This window comes from Rana temporaria, chromosome 12 (assembly GCF_905171775.1).
Source record: "Rana temporaria chromosome 12, aRanTem1.1, whole genome shotgun sequence".
In the NCBI taxonomy this organism is placed as follows: Eukaryota; Metazoa; Chordata; class Amphibia; order Anura; family Ranidae; genus Rana; species Rana temporaria.
Window position 1 is genome coordinate 29,340,409 of NC_053500.1, and position 6,000 is coordinate 29,346,408.

Below are 6,000 nucleotides of genomic sequence, written 5' to 3' on the forward strand. Positions count from 1 at the left end.
ATATATTTTGCCAAAGGTGGTGTTCCTTTTATCTGCATTATTGGTGATCATCGTTTCTTCATTAAAAAAAATCCCGTCACTAGCTTAAAAACAATTCCAGGTAACGGCAAAAAAAATTGAGTATTTTACTTGTCTTAAAGTGCTCCTAAATCTAGGAGCCTACATTCACTGCATCTGGTCTCCAACAGTACACAGAACATGGAAATGCAATTATTTTAGTATATACTACTGATGAGAAAAGGTATTTAGCAGGTTATGTGACTTCTATCAGTTTCTAGTAAAGCTTGTAGGAGGAATTTTCATACTCCTGAGCTGTCCTATCAGGATCCATGACTCCTGACCCTCTGTCTGGACAGTGCTGATTGGGCCTGTGCTGATCACATGCCCCTGCCTAAGAAAAAAACAACTTGCTAACAATATACACCAAACTGAGCATGTGCAGCCTGACTCCAAAGGCTCTGTATTATCTGGACCTGTTCTGGAGTCATTGAAAGGAGGATCCGTGCATACAGGATCTAACCGCCTTTTTACCCAATGTGCAGGATTAACCCCTTAGGTTCCACAGTGAGTATAATCAGCATGCTTTACTGCATATACAGACTGATTTTACTGGGATTAGTAACAATTTAAGAGAAGTATGGGAGTGCAAAAAAACTACCCACCAAGGTGGATGCAGCATCTGTTTCAAACCTGCAACTGAGCAATGAAACGACCACCGATTGCTCAGTTCTTGATCTGTCAGTCACTGGCTCTTTGCAGTTAAACTTGTTTTATCTAGAGGTGGAGAAATTGCCAGAAATACTTATCCCTTGTTTCTGTAAGCTTCCTCCTCGCTGTGACTTGTCGTGGCCTCTCTGTCTACATGTACAGTGCAGGATGTTGTAGGACCAGCCCACATCTTAAGCCTCGTACACACGATCGGATTTTTCAACAACAAATGTGTGATGGCAGGGTTTTGCTGGATAATCTGACCGCTTGTACACTCCACCAGACAATTGTCGGAATTTCCGACAAAAAATGTTTTATAGCATGCTTTCAAATTTTCCGACCACAAATGTGTTGTCAGATTATTCGATCGTGTGTACACAAGTCCAATGGGAAAAAACCGAACCAGTGCTAACCATAGCACAACATTGGCAGAAGCTGCCCAAAGGGTGGTGCCAAAGAGCTGAAAAAACATGTAGTTTCATGTATGTTGGCTGAAAAAAGTTCTGCCGTCTTTATGCAAGTTCACAGCCAACGCCCTTCGCACAAAATTCCACAGATTTGTCCGATGTAAATCCGATCGTGTGTACGAGGCTTTACAGAGAGTGTGAAAGAGTGTTGGCTACTGGGGGAGCGAGGAATAGGGCTAGGTTCACGTCTATGCGCTTTATTGTGTGTTTGCAGAAATGCACTACAATCCATTTAACCTTATTTTCTTTAGGTCCTGTTCACATCTATGCAATTTTTTTTTTTTTTGCAATGCAATTTTTTTTTTTTTTTTTTGGAAAGGTGCAGGTACTTTTTCACACGTAGCATGGTGCATTTTTGGCTCTAGATATCGATGATATTGCAATAAAATTACACGTACATGCATTTTTTGGTGTGTTTTCCTGCTTGACAGGTGTGTAGGTGCAGGTGCACGTCTCTGAATGCAGACAGTGTGTATTTGGGAACGCGCACCCACAGAGATGTCCTATTGGAAGCAGCGGCTGTGTCCCAATAGACATAAATGTATCTTCCTGCATGGGGTGCATGGAACATCTGTGCATCCTGTTTTGGGTAAAAGCTGCTCGGCATGGGAGTGCAGTTTTGTACGCTCCGTGAGAATAAAGCCAGATTGGCAATTTACTTCTCGTCTACATTTCAGACCTAGTCACTGCTGTTTGTAATTTCTTCACATCTAGTTTGGAACACTCCTACACTGATTAGAAGCAGCTTAACATTTGTGTGAAGTATTCCACCTGTGATTCTTTACAGTGACCTGGGGACCACCTCACGAAGGTCTGAAAGAATGATAAAGAGAATAATTATGATTCACTGAACAGCATGCAATCTGTAGGGGGCTTATTTCTCTTAATATTCTTAAAATAACAGCGATGTTGCTGATTGCACATCCGACTTAAAGGAGAAGTTCACCTTTACAAAAATAAAAAAATTAAAATTAAATGCTCTTTTTTTTTTTTTTTTTTTTTTTTTTTTTGGTAAAAAAAAATCTTATTTTTTCTAATTGGGTGCCTGTAAAGCAATGCACCTGCAATCGGCAGATCATGGGTGTAATGCCAAGGTCCTGCAGTCTGTCTGGGTATCCGTCTGCCTATACCTCTGATATGAGCAGGCAGTTCTTAAATGACAGGACGCTCAATGAACTACCTAGAGTGCTCACCAGCACCCTGGTAGTTCATTGAGAACTACGAGCCGACAGCCACAAAGGCTATAGGTACTTGTAGTTTTCACATTCACAGAACACTGTGAATGAACGGCGTGGCTGGGTGCACTGGGCTGTCAAAACAGAGGATCGGGGGAAGACTGGTGCATCTGTAACATGTTACAAAAGGTGAACTTATCCTTTTTTAAAGAGAACAACAAAAAAAACTCCAAATGAAGTATGTGCACATCATTTTTCCTATTTCTGTAGCTTCTTAAAGCGGATGTGCGCTCCAAAAAATATATTAAAAGCCAGCAGCTACAAATACTGCAGCTGCTGACTTTTAATATTAGGACACTTACCTGTCCTGGAGTCCAGCTCCGTCCGCAGCAGAGGACGAGCGATCGCTCGTCACCCTGCTGCTCCCCCCTCCATCCACGTTGAGGGAACCAGGAAGTGAAGCGCTCCGGCTTCACTGCCCGGTTCCCTACGGCGCATGCGCGAGTCGCGCTGCGCCCGCCGATTGGCTCCCGCTGTGTGCTGGGAGCCGAGTGTTCCCAGCACACAACAGGGGACGGACGGGATGTCAGAAAAAAAACGTCTTTTGCCCGTGACGTGTGGCTGGAAGTGGGTGCAAATACCTGTCTGTAGACAGGTATCTGCACCCCCTCCCCCCTGAAAGGTGTCAAATGTGACACCGGAGGGGGGGAGGGTGCCGATCAGCGCGACTTCACTTTAGAGTGGAGATCCGCTTTAATTGTAAAAACTTGTGTGTGTGTGTGTGTGTGTGTGTGTGTGTGTGTGTGTGTACTCATTAAGGCAACTTCTACAGATTCCTGCTACTGTTTTTTGACAGGTGTGAGACTAGCCGTGCCCACCAAGTATCCACACTTTGACAATGTGTCAGTGGCCACAGCTATTGGAGGCTGTTCACCTGTGGTGATCACTGCTGGATGCACAGCCACAAATGGCTGTGGTTGCCGGTGCGAATGTAGCAGCCCTTCTGGCAGCCTACAGATTTCTCTTTTCCTGGTATTCCATAACAGCATTTTCAAACCTAATGACAACCAGTCCAAGCAGGCTGTGCTAATTTAGTATGGACTTTGAGCTTTAAACTTAATTAGATGTGCTTTTTACTATAAACCTGTTAGCAGGGACCGCATACTTGCACAGAAGCACTAGTGTTCTATGTAACGGCTCTCTAATAATTTGCACAAATTGGATTGTGCCTCTTCGCTTGTACATTTCCCTAATGTGTGAAGGCAGTTGTCACTTCTCATGTATACACTGGAATAGGCTTAGATCATGCTGTGTTGACTTCAGCTCCGTTAAGGGAGGTGTGAGTTCCTGGAGGGAGATGGCAACCACTCTTTGTTGCCACATAGAAATGCAGATTGGTCTTGTAGCACATGTCGTCGTTTCCACCAGGGTGGGAAGGAAAAGGCTATAGGACTGTTGTTGGCACAGTCCGTTTTTTTTATTTTTTTTCTAACAATGGTGAAGAAATCAATAGGCAATTCTAAAGACATGTACTTTACTGCGGTGAGGATAGCAACCCTGTTGCTAGCACTCAACAGTGGGCAGTTCCTGTCTTTTTGCCAGTTTTGCTGGGTTATCTTGTCTATTTTTACTACTGCTATAAAGTGAGAGGCAGCCTCTGGATTTTTTTCGATCAGTCAAAACAACTGCTGGCATAATTAGTATGTACAAACCGAGGTTTATTCACCCAACAAAACACATGCTGCGCCCAATATAACCTTCACTTTAATGACAAATCTTTGTCTGGGCAAACTTTCTAAATTGCAAATTGAGCTGTGTATTTCCACGTTCGGCTACAAATTGATGGATGTTTTAAACTGCACCCGAATGTCTGGATGGTAGATTGTAGCTTTTAGCTGGCCAAAGATGGCTCACATTTCCTGGCGTTCCTTATGGAAGGACCTGCAAATGCCACCTGTCTTGGTGAAGTTGATTTAAAAAATCCATTTAAAGGGTTTGTAAAGGTGCAATTTTTTTAATTTTTTTTTTCCTAAATAGCTTCCTTTACCTTAGTGCAGTCCTCCTTCACTTACCTCATCCTTCCATTTTGCTTTTAAATGTCCTTATTTCTTCTGAGAAATCCTCACTTCCTGTTCTTCTGTCTGTAACTCCACACAGTAATGCAAGGCTTTCTCCCTGGTGTGGAGTGTCGTGCTCGCCCCCTCCCTTGGACTACAGGATAGTTAGGACGCCCACTAACACACAGCTCCTTTCTCTATCTGCAACATAAAGAGCGTTCTGACTCTCCTGTAGTCCATGTGAGGGGGCGAGCACGACACTCCACACCAGGGAGCAAGCCTCGCATTACTGTGTGGAGTTACAGACAGAAGAACAGGAAGTGAGGATTTCTCAGAAGAAATAAGGACATTTAACAGCAAAATGGAAGGATGAGGTAAGTGAAGGAGGACTGCACTAAGGTAAAGGAAGCTATTATTTAGGAACAAAAAATTGTACCTTTACAACCCCTTTGAGCTGGGCAGAAAGTTATCAGATTCACAGCTGCCTGAATGCCATATCTGGCAGTGGTGTTTTCCATGAGTTAAAAGGGAAGTATGGAATTTTAATAATAATAAAAAAATAAAACTTTTAAGCTTTTTATGCATGGTCAAATTATAGGACAAATTTTCGTCAGTTTTTTGTTGGATGCTAGTCTCAAATTAAAAGTGAAGAGAATACTCGCCATCAGAAAATTTTCAATGTCATTAAAATAATAATTCAATGTTAGAAGTGACGTAATGTGTTGAATTGTTTTGTATGTGTTCTTTCATTCTGAGCAGGCGTAGTCTTGCTCTTCAGATTTTTTTTTTATTAAATCGGCCATTGTGGTCACATCAGACAAAAATTTTGGAGCCTGCACATCAGTTTTTCACACAAGAAAAACAGTCGGCAGTAATTATAATGCGTTTAATTAAAGGGTCACTAAAGGAAAAAAAAAATGTTGTAGTTCCAAAACCCTGAAGTGGCATTTGTTTGTGCATTAAGATAAAACAAAACTTCTGCCTTTACAATCAATTTAAAGGAGTTTTAAATATAATTTTTTTTTTTTTTTTTGCTGAAATGACTGTTTACCGGGTATAGACATAATAGTTAACTGATTCCTTTTAAAAACGATTAAACATAGATAAAAATCAATCATAATGTACCTGTAGTTTTTTTAGTTTAGTTTTAGCATGTTATGCTGTATCTGTGCTGGGCAGTGCCATAGAGCAGTATTGGTTTGAAAACGAAACTAAAATCTCCCAGTACTGTGGTGATCGGGAAACAGACAGCCAGGAAGTGTCCAAAACAGAGGAGAATTACAGCAACATCAGAGCAAAAACTAACAATGAGGACATGAAACCAGGACTGCAGTAAGGTAAAGGAAGCTATTTAGCTAAAAAAAATTTTTTTCCTTTAGTGACCCTTTAAGTAGTAATGCACTCACTCAGAGTAAGATGAGAGCAGGCACAACCTTGTAAATCTCAAATAAACGGCAGGGATCCAAAACAAACATCCAGGCAGTGCTGTGATGTCTTGCTCGGCGGCGCCAGTGGTTTCCGGTGTCCTGGGCTCGAACATACAGGGCGCAGGAGAAAGTCGTCATTTGGAAGGTCCCTGGTCTCAATGGGAGG